Here is a 17,402-nt window from a genome sequence, read left to right as displayed (position 1 = left end):
GTGTCATTGCCATGGCGATTCATCTTATTTAATAAGTGATACCATCTAATCCTTTGTAGTAATAAACACTTGTTTTCTCATTTCTAAAAATTGTAAATAAACTACCCTACCACGATTTCTTTAAATATAGTTTTTAAGATTATTAAAATAGTGAATAAGTCTCCTCTCCCATGAGTATGCTAATTACTGTTTTAGTTCCTGCTAACAGAAGAAACAGCTTAATAATAGTAACTTAACTGGAGGAGGTCAAACTGCTCATTCATTTGAATTTATGAGTACAAATCACCTTTTCATTAGATATCAGTGCAAAGTGTATATTTCATAGATACCTGCTATTGTTGCCACAAAGGATTTTAGAAACAAATACAATTTACCCAAAGTGTTTCACAGCTTTCAAAAGTATTAAACACACATAATGTCTAGCAGCTATGAAACCAAGAGAAAAACATTAATTTTCATTACAGGAGTGAAAATTGTTTCTCATTTCTCCAATTAAATGATTTTCAGAGGGTTCATCACCAGGAAAACCAGTATGTATGAACGCCGGAAATGCAGATGGCAGTCTCAGAAACGCTTATTCTAAATGGGAATCCAACTACAAGATTTCTCTCTATTGTTTGTGATAGCCACCCCATGATGGAAATAGTCTGGCTGTAAAACGATTTTTAAAAAGAAAAAGAAACAACTGTGGGAAGATTGCAAAGTTCTCTAGACAAACCTTCAAGTGACTCTTTTAAGTAAGGAAACGTTTATCGAAGGGTCAGAGTGGTTAGGAAAACTACTATGCCAGGAGCCAGGATCAGACTTGCCGGAGCGAAAGAGATTGTCCCAGGTGATTGGGTGTCCCGGGCTCCGCATGGAGGAGGAGGGCGCAGGGCGGGTCCCCGCACGGCTCGCATCCTTTTGGCCGGGCGACCCTTGCTCTGTCTCCAGGAGCCCAGCGACTCCTGAGGCTGCGCGGGCTGCCCGGGACGCCCTGCCAGCAGCCTCCCGCTCTCGAGGAGCGTCTCCCCTCCGCGGCTGCCGAGGCCAGCTCTGTCTCTCCGCCATCCTCAAGCCCTCCGACATTTTTCACAGAGACAGGGAGGTAGGGAGTAGAGGAAACGGCCGAGTGTCTGCACCCAGCCTCTGCCGCAGCACGAGAAGAGGGAGAGGAGGAGGAAGGCTGGCGGGCAAGCCGCTGTTAAACTGTAATTCGATCGATAATGAAAAGAATCATCATCACCTCTAGCAAGAGAGCCTCGGATACACCCACCCGGGCAGCGGCTAGGGGCTTGGCAGGCGTTCCACCTCCTCGCCCCCTCGAAGGCTGTGAAACCTACCTCAAGCCGTGCACACTAGAACTCCCTTCCCTCCGACCAGAGGGAGGGGAAAGAACAAAAGAGGCCCCCGCCCCCTACCCACACACCTCCGATATTTTACCGATGCTCAAGGTATGCATTTTTGCACCCCCTTTGGCTCACACCTTCACCACCTGCATTTTCCCGAAGGTGAAGAAAGAAAAAATACCACCCCGAGGTGATCGGTCGATTGGACACTGTTAATTTCACATTCGCTTTTCTAACAAACAGCCACCCCAATCGGCAGGTCCTCGCGCCCCGCGGGGTCTCCCGCCGCCCCCGGCCCTCGCTGCCGGATCCCCAAGGCGCCCAGCTCTCCGCCGGGGACCCGACTGAAGGTTCCCTGGACGGGCAGGACACTCGCCCAGCCGGTCCGCAGCAGCCAGAGGGCGACGAGCGGACCGCGCAGAGGCTGCAACGCGGGATCCAACTTCCCAAACCAGCGGCGCGGCCCCGGCTTCCTCCCGCGGCGCCGCGGGCAGCGCCGAGACCCCCGCGCTGGCTGACTGCCCCGCCCGGGCACAGGCAGTTGCACTCTCCGCTCCCTCTTTCCTTCACCTCCGCAACCCCCCACCCACCTTTAAAAAATTCATCCACCGGTGCAAAGCAGACATTTTGATGTCATTTACTTAGCACAGCTCGGTATCAGAGGAAACATCTTACCCAGTCGCCTGGAGGTGTGGGCAGCGCACCGATGGGTCCGGGGGCGCGAGGCTGAGCTGCTCGGTCCTCTAGCGGAGCCTGTTTGCTGCCATCCGCCCAACTTCAGCACCCCGCTGGCGAGGAGAAGGGGAGAGAGGCGAGGAGGGAGGGGTGGGGGGAGGGGGAGGAGGGAGAGGTGGGCGGGGAGGGAGCGGGAGCCTCTCGGCAGCGCGCATGCGCCCTGCGGGCGGGCGCAGCCCCTCGCCCGGCTCGGCCGGAGGTGCAGCTTCTTTCCTGGGCGGGCGACGGGTTGAGTCACGCCCCCCCCCCGCCCCTCCCGGGCCGCCAGGCCCACGCGCGCTCGCCTCGGCTCGGCGCCCACGGCGCGGAGGGGCTCGGTTGCAGCTCCGGGCTCCGGCGCCGGGGGTCCGCGGCTTCGCGGGCACCTTGGAGACCTGGGAACCTCCCTTGCTGAGACAGGCTCTCGCGCCAAGGCTCATTCAACTTCACGTTCACCCGCAGCCCGCGTTATTTTACCCCGCGCTTCAGGCGAATGTTTGAAACCAGAATCCTGTCTTTAAGGAGCAAAACAGGTGCAGCAGCGGGGTCCCAGTGGAAGCAGTCCCTGCGTGAGGGTTCGAAGAAGCATGAAGTTAAGCAAATGGTGCTTAGCAAAAGACTCGACTTTACCAAGGGTTCTTTACTTTACTGAAGTCCTCAGCCAGAATCTGACCCTTTTCCCTAAGAATGATCACAGATGCTCTCGGGTCTGGGGCATATGTTCTGTCTCAGACATCAGGACCCCTGGAGCCAGAGTTCTGAGTGAGAGTTGCTGATGACAGGGCAAGAGTGGTGAATTACTAACAGAGGTGTTGATGCTTGGGGCCTGAAGCATCCTTCGCGGACAGCTCCGTAGCGATCAGGTCTGATCATCGTGCTGCTCCCAAGCGGAGCCCAGCTTGGTAGTGAAGGAGCTTTGGATACTTAATGCATCCTCAGCGCTAGATTGCATCTCCGATGATTAGATTGAAATATCTGTGAGGGTGAATTAGGGAAGCGGGTGTCTTTCTCTTCAGATGTGGCATCTGTGGGAAGAGGGGTGAGTTCCTGGCAGGCATGATTAGGCTTTTTTTCTTATACCTATTTAAAACTGATTACTTGTAAATGTATATGGTTTCCCATTGCTTGTGTGCTCATGCATTCAAACAGCGTTATGATTTCAGGCTCCTTTACTGAACACCTTCCTAGACTTCCCCCACCTCCACCCCTACTTGACTGAACTGTGTCTCGGGTTGCTCTAGGGCCTTCCTCTCTAGCTACACCCTGCCTTTGAGTACTAGTGACCTTCAAAGTGTATTCCCCTTGCTTGTGCTGGTCTGCAAATTGTTCCTTATTGGTCTCTAATGAGAGATATGTTTAGAAATAGAGAGGAAGACTTAGAAACTTTTATAGCAGTTTGGCGTTGCCTTGGCATCCAAGCACATTAGTTAGCTGGACTTTGTATGTTTTATTTTATTTGTAAAGTAATTCATTTTTGTTGGATTTTACAAAGAGTATTGGTCCACGCATGGTGCATTGAAAATAAAAAAGTCCTTCATCAAAAATGGTTTGAGCAGCACTGAATTCTGTATAACTCCCAGATTTATATCTCCACCTGGCCTCTTCCAGAGCTTTTTTATGTCCTCAACTACTTTTACATCTTCATTTGAAGATAATTATAATAGCTTTTACTGAACAATTACTGTGTGCCAGGTTCTGAGGTAAATGTTTCACATAGATTTCTTGTTTTCTCTACAAGATAGATACTATTATTATGTTTAACAGGCAGCTCAAAAGCAGAACTCCAAATATCTAACCCCTCCAAACCCATTTCTTTTCTGTTTCCACCCAGTCACTCCAGACAAAAATTTAGAAGTTATCCTTGTTTTGTCTCTTTCACCCGTACATCCAATTAATTAGCATGTCATGTTGTCTCCAAAATGTAGCCCCGATTCATCTACTTTTCTCCCTTCCCATTGGTATAACCTTAGTCTAAGCCTCTGTCAACACATTCTCCAAACAATAGCTACATGATCTTTTGAAAACATAACCAGATCACGTCATGCTTCAGCTTTAAACTCTCCAATGAGATTTCATTGCACTTTAAGTACAAACCCTAATCCTTAGCACAGCATAGAAGTATCTATTTAATCTTGTCCCAGCCTATGTGTTCTACAGCCACATCAGCCTGTTTCTCGAATAAGTCTAACTTACAGTACTTGCTGTTCTTTTTGTCTGGATTCCTCTGCCCGCCCGCCCCCCCCCCCACCCCCATAGTAGGTTCCTAAATATCCCATAGGTCTCTGCTCAGATATCACCTACTCAGATAGGCCTTATCTAACCAACCACCCAATGTAATCTGTTCCAGTGTTCTTCTCTGCTGGATCCCCTTGCTTTATTTTCTTCCAGACATTTTTCACTATCTGAATCAGCTTGCATTTGTTTACTTGTTTATTATCTCCTCATGCCCCTTTACGTTAGATTCTCTCAAGAGGGTTCCCTACATTTTTCATTGTTTTATCTCTAATGCCCAGAATGGGATTTGACACGTTGTGCATATTCAGTAAGTATTTAGTGAATGAATGCATGACTGAATGAATAAATAACACACTTAAAAAGTATTCTTTATTTTTCCTGACATTTCTTCTTGGATCTCACTGCTGCCTGTCAGAATCTGTTGGTTCCCAGAAGTGCACAGATAGACCATATTGTTTCCCCTGCCCATCCTGTCAAAGACGGCTTCATGGAATGATACACGTCTCAACTAGATGCCAAAGTAGTGTTCCTAGAACCAACTTTAAAACAAACATACCTGATAAGAAAGACATCTTACTTCTGTGAACTTCCCTAAGTTGTAGTAATGGCTGTTTGGGCAATTGTTTGCACCTATGACAACTTGGCTGTTCTGCTACTCATTTACTTGCTGAATTCAAATGTAACCGCTTGGTGACTTTCTTTCCTAGTTGTAGCTTGTTGTGTAATCCTTTGTGTATTAGCCAGAATCTTCAGTGATAGCACTCTAGGAACTGGACACGTTGCCATGTTCTGAGTGTTAGAGAGATGGGTGGAACCAGCCACTGCTTTAATGACCTTCATCACTTGCAGCCTCCGTGTGTATATCTGGGTCTTAGGCAATATCTGGAGTTCCAATGATATCAAAGGATGGATAGGTCAATAATTCAACTCAATAAGCTTTATTAATGTCTACTACAGCCTGGCATTATGTCTTCAAGTTTTTTGCAAAAAATGTAAATGTTATATAAAATGATTATAAGTGACTCAGAAATGGATTTCAGTTTATTTTGGCCGTGGGGATGCCTTCTCTTCTCTTTATACAGAATTTCAGAGCTCACTGGGTTTATCATCACTAAACAGCTGTGTGGTAAATATGAAAAGCAGCATTTGATCATGAATATTTCCATGACATTATGAATGTGTTTTTCAAGTAGAGAGAATCCGGATGCAGCAGCAGATTTTGCTATAGGAGGCAGACAGAAGATTTGAAGACAAAGTATGTGCAGATGAGATACTGGAAAAACACAGAGCATCATAATATTTATAGCACATTTACTCATAATTAAGGGTATTTGTCATCATTAGGAGACATGGACTCTACCTCAGTTAGTTCGGTATCCTCCAAAGGTTATTTCAGAAGGAAATTCTGTAACAGCTTTACATTTTATTCTCTCTTTTCCCACATGCTCATTTATTTAAAAACAACTGCTTTACCTTTGAAAAGTGGAGGGAAAAGGAAGAAGTTCGTTTGAATCTAGGAAACCCTGACTGCTCCATCTGGACAGACTTCTCCAGAGTGACGTGTGGAAGGATAGTTAAAATATAAAATAAAAAAAAAATAAAGTATAAAATATAAATATAAATATAAAATAGTTAAAATATGACACATGCTTTTTCTTTATTTTTAGTAAGTGGGGCTCCTCATGTTTCTTCGGCTAGTTTCATTCAAACTTTGGAGAGAGGCTCTTCTCAGGGAAATTATTTAGATGGAAACTGAGTCACTTTGCTGTACACCTGAAACTAACACAACATTGTAAATCAACTATACTTCAATTTTTAAAAAGTGATAAAGTAAAAAAAGAAAGAAGTGTGCAGAATCAGAGGAGACAAAAATAAATACTTGTATTTCTTCATTAACATTTTAAGGAGATGAGAGAAAGGAAAGAAAGACAAGACAGACTGCCTCCCAAATATATAAAATGAGATATAATTAGAGTTACACATTTTATATATACTTTATTTTTAAATAAATCATTAGTTATTAATGTCTTCTTCATTGTTTAACTGACCATCATTGAACTTAAAGGGCTCAATATTATTCTTTCAGAATAGCATTAGTGATTTTATAGGGTAATTGGCATTTTTTACATTTCAATTGAATGAGTCCACTGAAGTAGATATAAACACATTCATGTGATTTTTATCAGTTATGCCCAATTTTGTACACCATAAACTCTATATCGTCAAGCCATTCCTACAATGGCTTGATGATATAGAGCTGTTTTTGAGTCACACTAAGTACTTTATAGAAGTTCTCAGTAGATGGGCTCTGCATACTCACGTTCTGTTTGGTACAACAGATCTATCACGTAATGTTGGGCAGCAGTCCTCTGCTCCTCCATGGAAAAAGAGTGAAATGTTTACCTCATTTAGAGAATATGATGATGATCAATGATTACAGTCAGCTTCTTTGTGGATGGAGAAAAGTTCCAGAACTTAATGGTCAATGTTGTATTAGTTTGAGATTTTTAAAGGCCCGTAGATGACGGTTGTGAGATTATGGAATAGGCTTCTGCTTTGTCAGACCTACTTCCAGAGCTGGATGGAAGGAAGAGAGGAGACAGGCAGTGGTTTAATTTCTCACCATCTTTACTATGTTTTGGTTCATAGCAGAGCAAGTATAAAGTCAGAGGTGCATAAAGTCAACACAGATCTTTGTATATACGTGTATGGAGAGGGATAGTTTGCTAAAGATGTCTAGTATCCAGAAGGGCCCAGGTGACTAATTTTTGAGTTCCATATTGAAATATACCTAAGTTGCAGATCAGAAAAATCTATACTCACATTGCAAAAGGCTTCTTAATGTCTCCATGATTTCTTGATTTTCTGTGAACTAGTTTTACGGTGTGAATATGTTAAAATACGATATGAAAATACTTTACAGTCCCACCTGTCTTCACATTTGAATATTAGTAGCATTTACCTAATCCTGAATGATTGCCTATTCGAGTTTCTTCCATCTATTCATTCATTCATTCACCCATTCACTTACAAAGCTCTTAGAAAGCATCTGTACTGGCATTCTGGGGAATAGAAATGCGGTGGAAAATATTGTACCTTTCATTGAGAATTTATAATTCAAGTGAGATAGGCTTTACATACATGAAGTTGCCAGAGGAAATCAATGAGAACACTTAAGATAATGTGCTTTTATCTTTTCTTTCCAGGAGGTAGCCCAGAGAATGATGAAAAAGGAAATTGCATGTTTTACAGTCAGAACTCTCAACTGCACAGCATAGAAATGACACAGGATCAAAGCAGCCCATGGAAGTGCACACGTAAAACTTTCTTTGTATTGCACAGGACTGGTTTAGAATGGCTTGCAGATTTGCAATAAGAATTCAAAGGGGAGATTGAGCATATAACATATTTAAATAGAAAGTTACTGGTTATACTTTTGGTTGACGGCTACTTAGAAAATATTAAGCACCTTCAATATGCAAGGCATTATGCAGGGCTCTGTGAAGGTTGCGTAGACGAATCAGAACATAAGAAATGAAGTGCTGAGTAGCATAGAGTCCAGAGAGATCATGCTCAGGTGCTTATGAGTGACTGTGGCCCTCTGAGTGACCAGTAAAGAATAGAGACCAATTGTACATGCTGAGATGTGCAGAAGGGCATTTGGGTTGGAAACCACAATATGGTATCAAGATTGTGTGTTGGTTCAGTGAGAATTACAGGATATGTATAGGAAAATTTGATTAGTATGGCTTAGTTATATAACGTTATAAAGTTTTAAATGTCAGTTGAGGCTACATTGTGGTGGGAGAGGAGTTAAAGTCTCAGATATGGCAAATTCATTTTATCTCCACACCAACTCTAATTAACTACTACTAGTACTGTGTTGAGTTGAATTCTGAGGCCACATCTAAGATTAAGGAAGAAATATGATGGTGATTATTAGCAATATCTGATATGTTATATTTGTCTAGTATTTGAAATCTCTCTTCTAGTCAATTAGGAGTCAAAGGAATTTGAAAAAGGGGGAACTGTCTATATTCAGGACAATAGTTCTTGAAGAACTCTCAAACTGTTGTTTTCCCTTTAAAGTCAGTACTCTGGAAACAATAAATTCACTTGATAAATAAGCTGGGATAATGCAAATTGATCTCTAAATTTCTTTCTTGGGATTTGATAAGTGCATATTAAAGGCTCTGAAAAGCTCCTTGACAAGTTCCGAAGCAAGGAACAAAACAAATAGGAATCCCTAACCATATGGGGCTTATATTCTAGTAATAGAGACAAACGCAAATCAAGGTAAATAAGTAAAATGTATAGTAAGTTAGATAATTATAAGTGATATGGGGGAAAAGTAAATCAGTAAAAGAGGACTGTGTGTGGGCATGTGAGTTGGAAAGGATTCTGAAATTGTACATAGGATAGCAAAAAGGCCTCACTGAGAAGGTGATATTTGAGAAAAGATACGAAGGAAGCAAGAAATTGAGTTAGTGGATACCTGGAGAAAGAACATTCCAGCAGAGGTATCAGCCAGTGCAAAGGCCCTGAGGTGAGAGTATGTCTGTCATAGTCACAACAGCAATGAACACATGGGGGGAGTCGTATGAGATGAGGTTAGAAAGAGAAAGAGAAGGTAATCATGTACTGCCTTGTAGCTCAGGATGTTGGCTTATACTTTTGGAGAATTGGAGAGCCATCAGAGGGTTTCGAATAAAGGAGTATCACGAAGGAAGCCATAGCCTCTGAGAAGATTATTTGCAATGTGTATATAACACAACTTCCTAGAAAAACTACTAATTATCAGTAAGAAAAAGACAACAACCAAATAGAAAATGGGGCAAAATGAGAATAGGACCACTCTGGCTATGGCCTGGGGGAGGAGGGCAAGAGCGGAAGCCAGCAGTGGGGTTAGGAGACTATTGCAGTTGACTCCATGAGGGATGATGGTGGTGTGGACCAGAGTTGTACCAGTGGAAGTCTTCAGGAGCAGTCAGATGCTTGATACACTTTCAAAGTGGAGTTTACGGGACTTGCTGACTGTTTGGATGTGTGGTATAAAAGAATTTGAGGAATCAAGGATGACTCCACTAGTTTTGGCCTGCTCACTGAAACTTTCCTTTAATAATGATGTGCTGGACGTCCTTCTTCCACAGCCCGCCTATCCCCACAGCTGAGACCAATAAATTACTATAAACAGGCTTAACCAACAGTTCTTACAGGGTCTCTTGGTCCAAAGAGCAAGAGGTTTCCAGAAGAGGCAATACAGAGAGACCTGTAGGCAGAGCCTGTTGGCTCTGCATCTATAGCCTCTCTTGGTGCAGCTCTGACCGTGAATCCTGGCTTCAGATCGCCTCCTTTTGTTTTTGCTCCTTTTGCCTCTGAATGCCTACTTTGGTTGTCTGGAATAGGAGTGCCACTCTATTACTCAAGTTCTTCAAAGGAATGAGGTCCTGCTTTAGTGCTGCACTACCTGCTACCTGCTTCCAAAGTCCTTGCTGCCAACCGCCTGCCAGTCTGCTTGTCCGTCTATTTCCTATTGCCAAGTTCTTGACACCGAGATCTGCCTAGCAGCCAGGACACCTGTCTGTTGCCTACCGTTGGACCTCTCTGATGCTGGCAACTTGCCATCCTGGCCTGGACCCTTGCCTATTGCCTGCTGCCACCACCCCCTAAAGCTCTGTGGCTTTTCCCATGTGTTCACTTCTTTCCAGCTCTTAAGATAATTCATTCATTTAAGGATTCATTCATTCATATCTGCATTCATGCATTAAATTAACATTTACTGAGGGCTAACTCTGAGTCATCTACCTGTTGGAGACCATAGGTAATAGGCGAATAATACGTAAGCTCTATTTCCTATGTCCTAGAGAATCTCCCAGAGTCCAGAAGGATGTGGCCTAGTGAGGAAGACAGACATGTAAACCATATTTATAGTGAATTGTGATAATTGCCCTCCATCTACAATCATCTTTTAAAAACGGAGACATTTTGCTGCTATACAAAGAGCATGGTGCAGTGTTTTACAGCCGGGAATTGGAATTAATCTGATGGAGGCTAGAGTTTCAGCTCTCCCCTTCACTAGCTGGGTGACACTGGCAAGTTGATTTACCTCTGTAGCTTGAGTGTTTTCATCTTTGAAATGGGAATAATAACTAGATGTTTTATAGGATTGTTGTGAGGATTACGTAAGACATTCATGGAAAGTGCTTTATCATAGCTTCTGACACATTAAAGCACAATCAATTCTATCACGCCTTCACTTTCTTCTCTTCCTCCTCCTACCTCTCCTAGCAGTCTAAGTGGGAGTGATAGGAACCAGGAAGAGAATCCTTGGCGTGAGGGAAACATTCTCTGATCTCAGGGGCTCGGGTTAGATGTCTAGGACTCTCCGATCGCCCTGTACTGATCTGAGTCATAATATTGTTTAGTCATTACCTATGTATTTGGTCATCTCCCTCATGAGACTTTCACTTCTTGTGGGCAAGGACTTTGCTTCCTCAGCATCTTGCTCAGTGCCACATATGAAGAAGTACCGGTGAATATTTGTTGAATTAAAACAAAAGGATGACAAGGCTTCCCATTGGTGGTGCCAACTGCATTAAATTTGAATGAAGGAATTTACCACACGAGAGAGGAATAAGATCGTTTCAAGCATTGAGAATGATGTGAGCAGAGCTCTGTGACAGGGCACCTCCAATGCATTCAGGAAATCTCAGGTTGTGCTGGAATCATCTATCTATCTCTCTCTGCACGGCATAAGCTTTTGAATTTTGAGAAGTGGGCAGAAGCCAGATCCAAAAGGACCTTGTATGTATAATAACTGAAAAGTTTGGACCTTTTTATGGGCTGCAGAGCATGGAAGGATATGAAGTAGGGCCCTTGAGGCTTTTCATGATCTTGTCCTTACTTCCCTTTTTCAGACTTTTCTCCTTGACTGACAGTTTATGCTCCAGGAGCACGAAAAGGTTTGTACACCATCCCTTCCCCACCCCTCAAACATCACAGTGCTTCTGTTTCCTGCTTTGTTTCTTTGCTTATGGGGTTCTCACTTCCCCCTGTTCACCAGCACCCCCCAGGGCCCACAGGGGCCCCTCTCTGCAGGCTATTACTCATCCTGTAGCCCAGAAGTCACCATTTCCAGAAAGTCTTCCCGAGTTCTGAGTTCCCTAACTCTCAGGCAGTCATTTGAGTTCACAATGAGTGCCCACTGTGTGTCAAGCACCCTGTTGTTTACTTTATGACTATAATTTGATGTAACCCTCAAAACTCTATAAAATAGGTGTTATTATCATTTTTTAGAAATTGAGCAAACTGATATACTTTTTGGGGATTTAGTCTACATTTTCAGATGAGCAAAAAAAAAAAAAAAGAAGCCTAGGTAAATTATCTAGGGTTAAAGAGTGGCTGAGCTATGGCACTTGATGCAGGGTCTATAATCCCCACTGGCTTTGAACTTGAACGCTACACTTAGCAATCTACTTTTTTTTTTTTTTTTTAAAGCAGTTACCAATTTGGTAGAATACTAGGTTGACAGCTTTTTATTTGACCTTTCTGTGTCAAATCCCTTTTTACCATTCCTTGATGATATCTTGGGCAGATTCCATGATTACCTGGTCACTTTCCATTATTAAACTCACCCAGCCCAGTTTAAGTTTCTATCTTTTTCAAAACCCTTTTTCTTCCCATGCAGGACAGGCTCTTGGCAGCAGGGACTTGGAATGAAGACTGGGCACAGTCTGCTCTGTCACTCTGTCCCCAACCTCCTCTCTCTAGGAGCCGGCTCCACCGGGTTGGAAGGAGTCAGGGAGGAGAAGTGTAGAGAAAAGGGCAAACATCACTTTACTTAACTGGTCTTGGCTTCTGTGCTCTCCTTGTTGGTGTGTGTGCTTTGGAGACAGACACGAATGGGCTGGCGTTTTCATTTGGATGGCACAGGTCCATATGCTGCTGTCTGTGAGCATGTGTGGGTTCTTAGGAGGGCCGTGCAGGGACACCCACTGTACAGTTCCCTTACATCTCTTCCAGCACTTCCACAACCCCTCTCACACCAGGTCCTGCCACTGATGGTCTCCCCACAGACCCTCGTGGCTGGAATCTTCTCACTGAGTGGAAGTCCTCTTGGCTGGGATGCCAGCAAGTTGGCTCCAACGTAGGTAAGTTTCACGATGTCCACACGAGCATGAGAAATTCACACAACCTTGTTATCCCCAAGGGTAGAGAGTGCAGAAAGGTATCCTGTCACTCGTACTCTCTGTCATCCATCTAGTCATGGGGTTGATGAGCAAATCTACAACCTTAGCAGATGTCCAATCAGGGTACTAAGGTGATACTTCTCCTACAGCATCACCCCTAGTCTACGGCTTTGCCTTTAAAAATATTTTTATACATAAAATATATCATTCATAATAACGTATATGCACAATTTAATGAAGAATAATGAAAATAATAAAAGTAACTGCCATGCATTTACCATTTTGAGAATTAAAATATTTCCCAGTACCTCAGCTGTCCCTGAGTATGCTCTCTGATTCTGGATTTTGTGTTAATACACTCTTATATATTAAAAGAAATTCCTAGCACCTGTATATTGTATTCGTTTTCTATTACTGACACAGTAAATGACCACAAACTTGTGGCTTAAAAAAATACAAATACATTATCTTACAATTCTGTGGGTTTGGGTTCTGACATGGATTTCACTGGCTCTAAAATCAAAGTTTTGACAGGGCTGCATTTCTTTCTAGAGGCTCTAGGGGAGAGTCCATTTTCTTGCCTTTTGCACTTTCTAGAGACCACCTGTTACGAAACGCACGTCCATAGGCCCAGCGCACAGTGAGGCCAAACAAACCAAAATGTCGGAGTTTGGAGCAGAGAAAGGTTTATTGCAGGGCCGTGCAAGGAGACAGTGGCTCATGCCTTAGAAACCCTGAACTCCCCGGAAGCTTTCAGCAAAGCTCTTTTGCAGGAGAGGTGAGGAAGGGGCATGGTTAGTTGTTGCAGACTTCTTGGTGTCAGATCCTTTGTTCTTGAGGTCAGGTCAAGGTCAAGTCATGCTGTTCCTGTAAACCTCCACCGAAACAAATGTTATTCTCTGTTCTGACAAAAGGGCAAGGTCCCAAGGCTCAACTGTCGCCCTCCAAGGTCCAGGCCCTGGCTAAGAGGAGAGGGTCCCTGCACGGCCCGGTTACCCTGCCCGGGAGCGGTCATCCAGACCCAGTCTGCACCCTCCTGCCAGGGCCCAGGCCCAGCTGAGGAGGCAGATCTCAGTTGCTGGTGCCCTCAGGGCCAGGCCCCCAGACCCTGTGCAGCCGTCATCACTGAGGGAGCCAGGCGCCCAGGACCCCGCCGGCCCTCAGGCTTCTCGGGTCGCCCAAATGAAGGCTGGGCTGCACGGACTGAGACCCATGGAGATGGCCACTACCATCAGGTCACAGAGCTGGGGGTGGGGGAGAGGTTCGCTGCTGCTTCGAGGCCTGGGCCCGGCCAGTGGGTTGCTGTGGCCAGGCCTCCGGAGCTCTGCAGGACACAGCCTCCCGCCTGTCCCCGGAGTCCCCCAGCTCACCCGCCAGCCCGAGGCCAGAGGGCCTGGAGGGCGCTGGGGGGAACCCCGATCCGCCTCTCACCACTCTCTCTGCCATGAGGACCCCCGCAAGGCTGCCAGCTGGCAGAGAGGGACCTCTAACCGCCGCCCTAGGGTCCCCGCCCCTATTACACCGCCACATTCCTTGGCTCATGGTCTTCTTCCATCTTTAAAGTTAGTAATGCTGCATCTCTCTGACCCTTCTTCCTTGGTCACACTTAGTCTCCCCCTAAGTGACTTTGCCACTTAGTCTCCTTCTGACCACAGCTGGAAGAGACTCTCTGCCTTTAAAGATCCATGTAATCAGATTGGACCCACCGGGATGATCGCCCCATCTCAAGGTCCTTACCTTAACCACATCCTCAAAGTCTCTTTTACCAAGTAAGATATATATTAACAGTTTTGGAGGATTACATCCTTGGAGGACATCTTCGGAGGGAGCATTATTCTACTTACCACATATATGTACTGCTAAAAACATTTTGTATAGTTTTGCCTGTTTTCACACTTCATACAAACAGAATTAAACAGTGTGTATTCTTTTGTGACTTGCTTTTTTCACTTAATATTAGATTTTGAGTTTATCCATGTTGATGCATGAGATGTAGATTTATTTTCATTACTATATAGTATTCTGTTGTAAGAATATACTATGCCATAATACAATGAATATAATATACCATTTATGTATCTGTTCTACTGCTAATAGACATTTTAGTATAGTCATCCCTCAGTATCTATGGGGGTATGGATTTCAGGATGCCCATAGATACCAAAATCCACGGATGCTCAAGTTCCTTGTAGATAGGCATACCTCTTTTTATTGTGCTTCAATTTATTGCACTTCACAGATGTTGCATTTTTTTACAAGTAAAGGTTTGTGGCAACCCTGCATCAAGCAGGTCTATCGGTGTCATTTTTCCAACAGTATTTGCTCACTTCATGTCTCCATGTCACATTTTGGTAATTCTTGCAATATATCAAACATTTTCATTATTACTATACTTGTTATGGTGATCTGTGATCAGTGATCTTTGATGTTCCTATTGTAATTGTTTTGGGGCACCACAAACTGTGCCCATATAACCTGACAAAATTAATAAGTGTTGTGTGTATTCTGACTGACCCACTGACCAGCCGTCCCCATCTCTCTCCCTCTCCTCAGGCCTCCCTATTCCCTGTGACAGAACAGTATTTAAATTAGGCCAACTAATAACCCTACCATGGCCTCTAAGTGTTTAAGTGAAAGGAAGAGTCGCGTGCCTCTCACTTTAAATCAAAAGCTAAAAATAATTAAGTTTAGTGAGGAAAGCATTTTTAATGCTGAGATAGGCTGAAAGCTAGTCCTTCTGGGCCAAAAAGCCAACATGTGAATCCAAAGGAAAAGTTCTTGGAGGAAATTAAAAGTGCTACTCCAGTGAACACGCGAATGATAAAAGTGAAACAGCCTTACTGCTGATATGGAGAAAGTTTTAGTGGTCTGGATAGAAAATTAAACCAGCCACCACATTCCCTTAAGCCAAAGCTGAACCCAGAGAAAGTCCCTAACTCTCTTCAATTCTCTGAAGGCTGAGAGAGGAGAGGAAGCCGCAGAAGAAAAGTGTAAAGCTAGCAGAGGTGATTCATGAGATTTAAGGAAAGATGCCATCTTCTCCATAACATAAAAGTGCAGAGTGAAGCAGCAAGTGCTGATGGAGAAGCTGCAGCAAGTTATCCAGAAGATCTAGCTAAGATAATCAATGAAGGAGGCTACACTAAATTAGAGATTTTCAATGTGGATGAAATGACCTTCTATTGGAAGATGCCACCTAGGACTTTCATAGCTAGAGGCAAGAAATCAATGCCTGGCTTCAAAGCTTTAAAGGACAGGCTAACTCTCTTGTTAGGGACTAATGCAGCTGGTGACTTTAAATTGAAGCCAGTGCCCATTTACCATTCCAAAAATCCTTGGGCCCTTAAAAATTATGCTAAATCTACTCTGCCTGTTCTCTAGAAATGGAACAACAAAGCCTGTATGACAACACATCCGTTTACAACATGGTTTACTGAATATTTTTATCCCACTGATGAGAACTACTGCTCAGAAAAATAGATCACTTTCAAAATATTACTGCTCACTGACAAAGCACCTGGTCATCCAAGAGTTTTGATGGAGATGTACAATGAGATCAACGTTGTTTTCATGCCTGCTAACACAATATCCATTCTGCAGCCCATGGATCAGAGTAATTTCCACTTTCAAGTCTTATTATTTAAGAAACACTTTTTGTAACGCTATAGCTGCCATAGGATAGTGATTCCTCTGATAGATCTGGGCAAAGTAAATTGAAAACTTCTGGAAAGAATTCACCATTCTAGATACCATTAAGAACATTTGTGATTCATTGAAAGAGGTCAAAATATCAACATTAACAGTAGTTTGGAAGAAGATGAGTCCAACCCTCCTGGGTGACTTTGGAGGGTTCAAGACTTCAGTGGAGGAGATAACTGTGGATGTGGTGGAAATAGCAAAGAACTAGAATTAGAAGTGGAGCCTAAAGATGTGACTGAATTGATGCAATTTCATGGTGAAACTTTAATGGATGAGGAGTTTCTTCTTATGGATGATTAAAATGGTTTCTTGAGATGGAAACTACTCCTGGTGAAGATGTTGTGAAGATTGTTGAAATGGCATCACAGACTTTAGAAGATGACATAAACTTAATTGATAAAGTAGCGGCAGGGTTAGAGGATTGACTCCAATTTTGAAAGAAGTTCTGAAAGAAGTAAAAAGCTATCAAACAACATTGAGTGCTACAGAAAATTGTTCCAGATAGAAAGAATCAATTGATGTGGCAGACTTCATAGTTGTCTTATTTTAAGAAATTTCCACAGCCACCCAACCTTCAGCAACCACAACCCTGATCAGTCAACAACATCGAGGTAAGACCCTCCACCAGCAAAAAGATTACAACTTGCTGAAGGCTCAAATGATGGTTAAAAATTTTTAACAATGAAGTATTTTTAAAGTATTACATTATTTTTTAGACATATAATGTAAATATAACTTTTATGTGCACTGGGAAGCCAAAAAATTCATGTGATTTGGTTTATTTCTGTATTCGCTTTATCGTGGTAATCTAGGACCAAACACGCAATATCTCCAAGTTATGCCTGTAAAATTTTCACTCACAGAGTCAATCAACTGTAGATGTGTAACTGTGGATAGACAGGGCCAACTGTATTTTTACATATATGTTTGCCCATATATGTTTGCCCATTCTTTCAATCTTTTATTACAATTGATCTGTATTAGTATTTTCAAGGTCCTTGTCTGCTAGATATAATATTTTGATGTTGTGGCTTCTTTTTCCTTACTTCTTTGCATGTCTCATGATATTTGATTTCATATCAGAAGTATATAAAATAATAGTGGAGGTTAAGTTATACCTTTTTTGGATATTTTTTTTCCAGATAGTGAGAGCTCTTTTCTATGTCTGGAAGCTAAAGTGTGTGTGAGGAGGGTAAACAACTTTCATGACATTGGAATGATCTCCTATTAGCCCATC

General features: G+C 43.2%; 1 protein-coding gene and 1 long non-coding RNA gene across 3 annotated transcripts in view; both read right to left on the bottom strand.

Annotated features, from left to right (window-relative positions):
• Window positions 1-2,144, bottom strand: part of RGS17 (regulator of G protein signaling 17) — a 100,034-nt gene extending 97,890 nt beyond the window's left edge. For both annotated transcript variants that reach the window (XM_082474984.1, XM_082474985.1), the window contains exon 1: window positions 2,004-2,144. The gene's annotated coding sequence lies outside the window, so the exon portion shown is untranslated. The remainder of the gene's footprint in view (window positions 1-2,003) is intronic.
• Window positions 1-17,402, bottom strand: part of LOC309667003 — a 1,042,512-nt gene that overhangs the window by 367,018 nt on the left and 658,092 nt on the right. The gene's annotated exons all lie outside the window — the stretch shown is intronic.

The sequence above is a fragment of the Balaenoptera physalus genome (genome assembly GCF_965194825.1).
Source record: "Balaenoptera physalus genome assembly, chromosome: 9".
In the NCBI taxonomy this organism is placed as follows: Eukaryota; Metazoa; Chordata; class Mammalia; order Artiodactyla; family Balaenopteridae; genus Balaenoptera; species Balaenoptera physalus.
This window is presented reverse-complemented; position numbering and strand designations above follow the sequence as displayed.